Raw genomic sequence first — 11916 nt, forward strand, 5'->3', positions numbered from 1 at the left:
TACTGTCAGATCCTGCCGCAGGTGTCAGGCTGGAAACCCCGTCAGCTGTCTGGACCTGTGCGCATCCCACTGACCCACAGCCGTCAAATGCACACAGCACACACCACTTCCGGAACACGACCCTTTCAGAATAAGGCTCACAGCATCAGTGCTGCTGTAAAATGACGGCCGCAAAGCTCATGTACGCGTTATGGAGTCGTCCTTTAAGTGTGGCATTGATGGATTTTCAATAGATAATTGACTGTAGACACCTAGGTTGATACTCCACATGATACTACTTTGGTTTTATTTTGAAAGTAGAACACTTATTTTCCTGTTAACGTTTGCGGCCGATAGTTGACTTCACCACGACAGTCAGACTAAAACCTCCAACCTTGAATGTTTTAAACTGAGCTTACCCACAGTATTTCAAATATTCAGTACTCTAAAAATAGAAACGCTATCAAAACCACTGATTTATGGCACTGTGTTGCAGTGGCGGCACCGGGGGGGCAAATGCCCTCCCAGTCACAACCTTTGCCCCCCCAGTTGCCCCCCCACCCAGATTTAGGCAAATCTTTGGGAAAATTCGGGCAACAAAGAAATATGAAAAATCCGTCAATGAAAGCGTCCATCCCACATTTTGATCCACTTCTAATCCCAGTCAGTGCACCTGTCAGTGACTCTGTACATGTGCATGCAGTGGAAGCCACTGGATACATACGTTTGGTTGGATTAGCTGGTTAGGCTATTAGTTTTATTTTGTTTTCAACATTTATTCACTTGCATACATTGGCATTGCTGTTTGTTTGCTGCATGTTTTTGTGATGTTTAGAGAAATATGTGAAAGTCGATTGTACCGATTAAATAATCAAAACAGAAAGTCTGAGCTGTTCATGCTGTAGTTTTTAACAAATACCTTCAATACATTAAGTATTACCTGATTTTACCTAAAATTGCCCTCTATATAAAGTGTAACGGATAGGCTATACATAAATATATATACTGTGGCATGTTTGCCACAGTGCATTATGGGTAGTGGGTACTATGTTGTAAATGTGTTATTTTTATGCTCAAAAATTCTGCGGGGTTATTGTGTTAGTACTAGTTTTGACTTAATATGTGTATGGCAATGCTTATTGGACTTTTTGTTTATTTTTTCTGTATTTTTGTAATTTGTAAAGTTGCACCCTGAGTGAGAGCCATTGGCAGAGCAATGGCTATCCTGCTGCGATCATTTCAAGTGTCTTCTTTCTGTATGGCACATGTAAATCATAACTTGTGCTCATACCTGACACTGAGCTAGCTTCCTGCAGAACATCTACCTATGCCATAATATATATATGTACATGCAGATATATGAATGTCAGCTGCTGAGGGGCAAACTGATAATTTCACACTATGCACAAAATTTTTTGTCTGCCCCCAAACATTTTGTTTGCCCTCCAGTTGCCCCCCCACTTTTAAAACCTGTTGCTGCCACTGCTGTTTTGAACTTGGTGTAATTTGATATATTGTGTTTGTTTGCATGTTCTGTCCCCTGACTTTCTTCTGTTCTGTTCATGTCATGTTATTATATTAATATTGCATCGTAATTTTCATGTTCTTATTGTACGTTGTATGACACTAAAATAAATAAATATGTTGGAGGAAAAAAAAAATCTGACATGTGTTGAATGAAACCTGGAATAAAACATCAGAAAATTAAAAAAACAAAAAACAAACAAAACAAACAAACAAAATGACGGTCAGACTAAATTTCATATACATAAAAATAAATATACCAAAACACACCCAAATTTAAAATCCTAATGGAATTTGAAAAATATGTTAAGTTTTTAGAATTTATCTTTAACAAAAAAAGCTCTAGCCCCCTGGCAATTCGTAAACAATTCTTTAAAATAGACTGAACTCTCTGTTGCATTTAATTATTTATTTTTGTTAGATTTGTTATTTTCATTTATTTATTTTTATACTATTATTTGTCTATTCTGCTTTGTGTCCATAAATCTATGCCTTATTTTCTTAAACTTATTTGTTCAAATGCTTTTTCCTTTTTGACATCTTGTTGTTTGTTTGTTCAAAATTTATGTCTTGTGTACCCAAATATTTTCAATAAAATTGAGGAAAAAAAAAAAAAAACATGGTCAGACTAGATCAATGGCATTAATATTTTTAGCTCGAGCTGTAATAACAAGCATATACACACTGCACTGCATGAAAAGAGGAAAATTTCCCCCAGAGGTAAACATTATGGAACTCAACTTCCTCTAAAATTAGTGGTCAAAAGCACAGACATTACCACATAAATACTGTATTACAAACAAAATTAGAATTATACATCTACAGATTTGACATAACGTTTATCCCTCTAACACTTTTTTGTCTCGATTTTCTGACTTGGAAGAAATGTGTAACTTTTGTCATTCTTGTCCTGAAACTACTCTACACTTATTCGTTTTATGTGAACACTCTTCAACTTCTGGTTTAAAATTGAAAACTATATCATATCTAAAAGTGATGAAAAAATAACTATAACATCCCAAAATGTAATTACGTATTTTGAACATGAAATTTGTAATTTAGAATTTGCTGTAAATTTGATCATTTTATTTGGAAAATTTCATATTCACAAAAATAAATATACCAAACCACACCCAAATTTTAAAATCTTCCTGATAGAATTTGAAAAATATATCAAATCTTTAGAATTTATCTTTAACAAAAAAAAAGCACTAACGCCTTGATAATTTCTAAAGAAGTCTTTAAATAGACTGAACTCTCTGATGTATGTAATTATTTATTTTTGTTAGATACATTGTTGTTGGGTTTTTTTTATACTATTATTTGTCTATTCTGTCTTGTGTCTTTAACCCTTTCATGCATGAATTATGAGAACCTTAATCAAGATTTTTTCCTGAGTGTTTTTGTTCCTCTTTAGGCATGGAAAAAAAAATGTGATTGATGTTTTATTTATTTATTTATTTTTTATTTTTATGAACCCTATTTTCACGGAGTTACAAAATGTCCACTTAGTGGTCATACTGTGTGAAAACTATGAAATAAATGTTTTTATAATGTTGCTAATCTGATGTTCTCTGACATTTTTAACATACTATAATAGTAGTATTACGCACTCAAATAATATGCAAAAAACAACAAAACACAACTACTTCTTGTTTAAAAAAAAACAATGTTAATTACAGTCCAATAACAATTAGCAGTTGATTTACACTCAAATCTGTTGCTACAGATCAGGTTTATCAAGAACTGCAAACTTACAGTAACAGTATGAATTGCAGTGTATTATGAGATGGTGCATAAGTGTCCACTGTGTTGGTTGATATGCAACTAAAACAATAAAATCCATGAATATACAAGAGAACAGCTGGAGAAGAACTGTCCACTGCAGTGACCGCTATGCATGAAAGGGTTAAATCTATGCCCTTTTTTTCTTAAATTTATTTGCTCAAATGCTTTCTCTTTTTGACATCTTGATGTTTTTTGTTCGAAATGTAAATGTTTTGTATACCTGAATATTTTCAATAAAGTTGAAAAAAAAAAAAAAAAAAAAACAATGGTCAGACTGGGTCGAGTGGAGAAGGCTTTTATTTTATTTTATTTTGTTTTATTTTATTTTATTTTATTTCACTTGACCATTCAGATTATTCTTTGAAATCATATTACAGTGAGTACTAAGCCACATGCAGAAGAAGTCTTCAAATCATTCCTTTAGTAAAAATACAAATACACACAAAATACAAATAGAAAAGTTGTGTCCAAACCTTACTTAATGGGTGTTATCAAGTGGTCACAGTGCAATAAAATGGTCCCCCTCAGTGTTTTACGATTACATGTGCTGTTTTTAATTCACTTTTTTCTGCATTCATGAGTATATTACATTTTCCTGCTGTGCATGTTTAACGTTGACCTCATTTGAACAGAACCTAAATGCGACTCCCTCTATGGCAGAATCATGTGACTTTTACATCACTGTAGTGTGAGGTTTTTCACAGCTCTGAACCAGAGGAAGTCACTTAAATACAATACAGTTACAGTTAAACGAGCTAAACCTACACATATACAGCAGCATAATGGAACATTTTGATGAAGGCTGGAAGAATGTTACATCACTGCTTTGTGTATGTGGTTTAGTTACCTCCGCCAAGGAGGTTATGTTTTTGCCAGGGTTTGTTTGTTTGTTTTGTTTGTTTGTATGTTTGTTTGTTTTGTTTGTCTGTCTGTTTGTCTGTCCGTTAGTGTGCAACATAACTCAAAAAGTTATGGACAGATTTGGATGAAATTTTCAGGGTTTGTTGAAAATGGGATAAGGAAGAAATGATTAAATTTTGGTGGTGATCGGGGGTGGGGGGGCCCACGGGGGGGCCCATTTCCAACAAACCCTGAAAATTTCATCAAAATCTGTCCATAACTTTTTGAGTTATGTTGCACACTAACGGACAGACAAACAGACAGACAGACAAACAAACCCTGGCAAAACATAACCTCCTTGGCGTGGGGGGGCCCACGGGGGGGGGGGGCACTGATCAGCCTTGGAGGAGGTCTGCGCTCTCCGAGTGCTTCTAGTGGAGAATCTGAACCTGAAATTGGTATTTATCACATTGTCTCTTCCATTTTTCAACTCATTTCAGACATCAAACATTATTACAATCCATGAATTGATTTCTGTAGACTTGCAGTAGAACAGTCCATACCCAGATTAAAAAAACCAAAACAAAAGGCTTTGGGTTGGTTTTTAAACTGTGTAACAGTTCCATCTAGTGGAGCCCATTGGCAGCACACAAATAACAGCATGCAGTAAACACACTTCTCCTTTACAGTGTAAACCTTTTACTGTCATTTTTAACTTCACCAAACACAAAAACCATGAGGGGCAGCATGACGCTTTTAGAGGACTGTCACCTGAAGGCTCTCTGAATTCACAGCTAGACACTTTTGATGCTTCACTGCACTTATTGTCTGCTTCACTAATTATGAATTTAGGGAAAGGATGTCAAGAGGGGAGAGTACGGAAACCGAGAACGGCCACGGCTAATACATAATTTTATGGTCGTTATCTCGTGATAACGACTTAATTAACTCGTTATCTCGAGATAACAAAGTTCGTTATCTCGTGATCACGAATTAATTTATTTCGTTGTTTCATATTAGCAGATGCTAACAGGTCCCACTTCCTCCACATCGCTGCCTTCTACAGCTGTTGCTGACATGTGCTGTGCAGAGCAGAACACACATTCAACAAGTTACCGGTAAGTTACAGTAACTACAAGTTCCGTTAGTTTGGTTACTGCGTGTTTAAGGTTTAAGGGGTAATATGTTAGTCTGAACAGATAGGAGTTTGGCCCAAGTTACCAACTAACATCTATCCGGTTGCTTCAGCTAACGTAGTGTTAGCTACTTGCTATTGCTCCAGTCATGCTCATGGACACTTCACTGTCAGAATCACAACCTAACTTCATGTTCATGTTATTGAGCTGACAGACACCAGTCGGGCTTTTCTACCCTTATGACCAAATGTGTTTATGTGTTACAAGACGACACCAGCAGGGAGAGCTCTATGCTAATGTTTAGGCCAAGAGTCACGTCTCTTCTCAGTCATAAAAAATGTGGGAAGAAGAAAGACGAGTCCTTGCATCTATTCATTATTATTCTCCTGTTTCAGGTATGGTAACGTTATAGAAATGATAGAAAACAGCCTCAAGTAAAATATTTAGAAGTTTAGGCAATTGCAAGCTAGTTCTTAAGAATTGCAAAGTGTTGTTTGGTCTATACACTTTATTACAGAAACAGCTTGTTGGCTTGTTAGCATCCTACCACTATGTTATTACATTGAATAGCTTTGCTAGCAAAGTTAGCATCCTAGTGCTAATGTGTTGAATAGGAGTTGTATGGTCGTATGTGCTGGACCTGATTGTTTGGTGTCATGGCATGGTCATTTATTTGTTAAACTTATATTCATGTCCATGTTGTACAATGTAACTGTAACATAATTTCAGTCATAAAGAAATGTGGGAAGAAGAAAGCCGTGTCCTTGCATCTATTCATTATTATTCCCTTGTCTCAGGGCATTGACACACTGGCTTATGTCGGCTATCTTAATGTAGCGGGATGTGTTGTGTAACGTTGAATCAAATGTTATTTATTCCCCCTAATAGTGCTTTGTGTCGTACGTGTCATATGTACGCTATGCTAGTGGTGCAGTACAGTGCGTTACAATTGTCAACTCAAAAGCAGATGTGGCTGTTAAATAAGCTGGAATTATGACAAGCCTTTTGTATTTACAGTTAATGAAGGGCCAGCAGTCAAAAGGTGAACAACTTTTTGCAGCTGGTCACAAGTATGACTACATTAACTTGTTTGGGTTTTTTTTGTTTGCTTTTTTTTTTTTATTTTACAGATCATCATGGACCAGTTTCTGTCAGGCTTGAGGGAAAGGGGCATCCTGAGGAGAACCTAACACAAATGGCAGAGGACAAGGTAAAGTACACAAACTAAGTGTCTATCTATCTATCTATCTATCTATCTATCTATCTATCTATCTATCTATCTATCTATATCGGCTAAAATTTACTTAGGGGGTCAAATGAGTGGCCATTTTTGTAAAAAAAAAAAAAAAAAAAAGTTGTAAGAAATGCATTGAACTGTGTTGAAATAATGCTAATCCATTTGTGCACAGACTACTGATGTTATTTGACAGTGGAAGCTCTATTTTCAGAAATATTAGATTTTGAATAGCACGTGTATGTGAAAATTTTTGCTGGTGGATGGACGTGACATTACCCGTGATGATCTGGTCAGTACCAGTACTTTATTAGTAATAAACTTATATACTTACTATTGCTAATTATCCTCTTATTCATAAATGTTAGTATTATGGATCTAAAACAATCCCAGCTGACACAAAAACACAAAATGTGTCAGTGGACGGATGTGACATGGTTGTCATGGATCCCATCATACTGATGCTCGGCAGCCATGTCACCGTTTCCAGAAATGATCCCTGTGCAAAAACTAGCATAATTATTTATTGTATAGTTTATCATCATACTAAAGAGTAAATAACAATATAGAATTGTTATTTCTTAATAAAATGCTTATTATTAGACAACTGTTGATTTAAAAAGTGACGTGTGACATTCTTAATGTATGTATTGGCGTAACATAAGCAGGATGGATCAGCACCATACTCCATATTGCAACCTGTAAAATAAACATGTGATATGTAGTATATAATCTTGTAAGAAAAATTGGGGAATCTAAATAATAGAATACTTATTTTTCAGGTAAATTCAGTTAAAATATAACTTGGCCATTGTGACATGAAAATATAGCATTAATTGTGATGAAACTAGACATTTTTGACCTGAAAACATAGTTCATATGACCATGAACATGTTTGCAACACAACTGAAATCCTGTAAATTTGCATAACTTGCATTTACCAACACAAAGTTCCTTTGGGGATTCACTTATATTGATTTGTTATGCACAAAGACATAAATAAGACCTCTAAGCAAATTTTAGCTGATATGTATGTATGTGTGTGTGTGTGTGTGTGTATATATATATATATATATATATATATATATACATATACACACACACACACACACACACATATATATATATGTATATATATATATATATATATATATACATATATATATCTATATATATATATATATATATATATATATATGTGTGTGTGTGTGTGTGTGTGTGTGTGTGTGTGTGTGTGTGTATATATACAGTACAGGCCAAAAGTTTGGACACACCTTCTCATTCTTTGCATTTTCTTTATTTTCATGACTATTTTCATTGTAGATTCTCACTGAAGGCATCAAAACTATGAATGAACACATGTGGAATTATGTACTTAACAAAAAAGTGTGAAATAACTGAAAACATCTCTTATATTCTAGTTTCTTCAAAGTATCCACCCTTAGCTCTGATGACTGTTTGCACACTCTTGCCATTCTCTTGATGAGCTTCCAGAGGTAGTCACCTGAAATGGTTTCCTAACAGTCTTGAAGAAGTTCCCACAGATGCTTAGCACTTGTTGGCCCTTTTGCCTTCACTCTGCGGTCCAGCTCACCCCAAAGCATCTCGATTGGGTTCAGGTCCGGTGACTGTGGAGGCCAGGTCATCTGGCGCAGCACTCCGTCACTCTCCTTCTTGGTCAGATATCCCTCACACAGCCTGGAGGTGTGTTTGGGGTCATTGTCCTGTTGAAACATAATGATGGTCCAACTAAACGCAGACCGGATGGAATGGCATGTCACTTCAGGATGCTGTGGTAGCCATGCTGATTCAGGTTGCCTTCAATCTTGAATAAATCCCCAACAGCGTCACCAGCAAAGCACCCCCACACCATCACACCTCCCCCTCCATGCTTCACGGTGGGAACCAGGCATGTAGCATCCATCCGTTCACCTTTTCTGTGTCGCACAAAGACACGGCGTTCGGATCCAAAGATCTGAAATTTGGACTCATCAGACCAAAGCACAGATTTCCACTGGTCTAATGTCCATTCCTTGGGTTTCTTGGCCCAAATAAATCTCTTGTGTTTGTTGCCTCTCCTGAGCAGTGGTTTCCTAGCAGCTGTTTGACCATGAAGGCCTGATTCACGCAGTCTCCTCTCAACAGTTGTTGTAGAGATGTGTCTGCTGCTAGAGCTCTGTGTGGTATTCATCTGGTCTCTAATCTGAGCTGCTGTTAATTTGCGATTTCTGAGGCTGGTGACTCAGATGAACTTATCTTCAGCATCAGAGGTGACTCTTGGTCTTCCTTTCCTGGGGCGGTCCTCATGTGAGCCAGTTTCGTTGGAGCGCTTGATGGTTTTTGCGACTGCACTTGGGGACACATTCAAAGTTTTTGAAATTTTCTAGACTGACTGACCTTCATTCTTAAAGTAATGATGGCCACTCGTTTGTCTTTACTTAGCTGATTGGTTCTCGCCATAATATGCATTCTAACAGTTGTCCAATAGGGCTGTCAGCTGTGCATCAACCTGACTTCTGCACAACACAACTGATGGTCCCAACCCCATCAATAAGGCAAGAAATTCCACTAAGTAACCCTGACAAGGCACAGCTATGAAGTGGAAACCATTTCAGGTGACTACCTCTGGAAGCTCATCAAGAGAATGGCAAGAGTGTGCAAGGCAGTCATCAGAGCTAAGGGTGGCTACATGAAGAAACTAGAATATAAGAGATGTTTTCAGTTATTTCACACTTTTTTTGTAAGTACATAATTCCACATGTTTCATTCATAGTTTTGATGCCTTCAGTGAGAATCTACAATGAAATAGTCATGAAAATAAAGAAAATGCGAAGAATGAGGTGTGTCCAAACTTTTGGCCTGTTACTGTATATATATGTGTGTGTGTGGTGTGTTATATATATATATATATATATGTGTGTGTGTGTGTGTGTGTTGTGTGTGTGTGTGTATATATATGATACATGGCCTCTGAAGCTACAAGATCTCCCACATAAATGAATGAGAAGCCTTTCATCTTTATGCCCTCTGCCACTTTGAGCAGGTTACCTGCAGTTAGTGTTTCACATTTTGAAAGATTCTCTTCTTTTCCTGTTAATGTCAGTAACATATTGATTCTTCTCACATGTTAGGCAGTCAACTGGGAGTAGATGTGACACACTCCTCAGTGGATAGGAACCTTCCAAGGCTGAGCACAGAATCCTAACCTTTCAGGCACTATCATCAGTGATGGACGGTGAATGGCACTCACATGTCAGTTGGTCATCCCCTACATAATGTAGGGGACGACCAACAGGTATGAGGTACTGCGGTGGAATGTCTGCATTTCAGATAACTTTGGGGAAGCTCAAACACCGTGTTTTTGTTGAGATGCAGATTCACTCCTTAATGTTCATTTACACAGAAAAGATTTACATTCTTATGGTGCAGATGTCTTTGAAGGACAGTTTGTCAAATATTGTTCTTATACATTGCACTGCCATAGTACACTGTATCTGGATAAAGTCAACAGATACTGTAATGTGGTGTGTAGCTGCCTTATTTTAGGCATGTGTACCTTGTCATATTTACCTTATTCCAATACTCAGTTACAGTAGTTTGCTTCATTCTGACCTCTAGATTATTTCACAGATTAGATGGTTTACTGTGCTTACCAGGCTGCTGGCCACCAACATTTTATGACTGGCAGTTTGTGAGTGAAGAGTCTTAATCATGAAGTCTTAGGCTACTCCTAAGTGTGTTCCACAGACGTCCAACATGTACAAACATTTGGCAGACTTGACAGAGAGGTATGAGGTGTTCCCCTTGTGTATAATTGTCAATTGCATTCTGAAATGTATTTATTATTTTAATGCCTGTTTTTTATTCATGTTTTATCATTCTGAATATTGCATTATTTTAATGCCTTGAGTTTTTTTTGTAAATACTGATGTATGTAGTGCCTTGCCAATGTCCTGTTGTCTCTATGAGAAATTGTATTTTTGCAATAATAAAAAAAGAAAACAAAGTTATCAATTGTGTTGATGAAAACTTGCATGTAGAGTGATTCCTGTGGGTGCTTTCAATTAAGTCTGTTGTGTAGGTTACAATGCATCGACTGAGAGGGGCACACGAGTTATTCATCAAAACAAGCTATAATTTATTTGAATAATCTGTAAAGTCAAAAACCATACAACCTACATGCATATGTACAACATACATACATACGCATGTATACATATAAATACACGGGCATACATACACATGTATGCCATTTGTGTTTAGGTTCTCCTCAGGATGCTCCTTTGCCTCAAGCCTGACAGAAACTGGTCTATGGTGAGCTGTAAAAAAAAAAAAACAACAGGAATATAGCCATACTTGTTAGCAGCTGCAAAAAAGTTGTCATCTTTTGACTGCTGGCCCTTCATTAACTGTAAATATAAACGGCTTGTCATAGTTCCAGTTTATTTAATAGTCACATCTGCTTTTGAGTTGATGATTGTAACACTGTACTGCACTACTATGCATAATGTGCATCCGACACATAGGACACAAAGCACTATTAAGGAAATAAAAAAAAAACATCTTGAACATTAAACGTTATACAACACATCCTGCTAAATTAACGTTTGTCTATATAAGCCGGTGTAGAAAGCCCGACTGGTGTCTGTCAGCTCAATAACATGAACATGAAGTTAGGTTGTGATTCGACAGTGAAGTGTCCATGAGCATGACTGGAGCAATAGCAAGTAGCTAACACTACGTTAGCTGAAGCAACCGCATAGATGTTAGTTGGTAACTTGGCCAAACTCCCATCTGTTCAGACTAACATATTACCCCTTAAACCTTAAACACGCAGTAACCAAACTAACAGAACTTGTAGTTACTGTAACTTACCGGTAACTTGTTGAATGTGTGTTCTGCTCTGCACAGCACATGTCAGCAACAGCTGTAGAAGGCAGCGATGTGGAGGAAGTGGTACCTGTTAGCATCTGCTAATATGAAACAACGAAATAAATTAATTCGTGATCACGAGATAACGACACTTTGTTATCTCGTGATAACGAATAATTAAGTCGTTATCACGAGATAACGACCATAAAATTATGTAATAGCCATGGCCGTTCTCGGCTTCCGTAGAGACCTCCTTCCGGCCACTCAGTGGAAGAATTAAGTACATTCACGCACGTACAGTTGTATGATGAACCCGAGTAACTGTCACAGGTTTTGAATGGTCTGTGCCCAACCAGCTTTGGTGGCAAGGCTTTCTTAATTATAGCCACAGGCCATATACAGAATATTTCATACTCATAAATGGAGGGCGTTGCATCATTGTATGAAATGTAACCATTTAATATATAGAATAAATATTAGGTCTAATTATCTTCTGTATTGGTAGTGCTACCAGTTTCTAAAGTGAACCTTTTCAATTACTCA

This window comes from Sphaeramia orbicularis, chromosome 11, assembly GCF_902148855.1.
Source record: "Sphaeramia orbicularis chromosome 11, fSphaOr1.1, whole genome shotgun sequence".
Lineage (NCBI taxonomy): Eukaryota > Metazoa > Chordata > Actinopteri > Kurtiformes > Apogonidae > Sphaeramia > Sphaeramia orbicularis.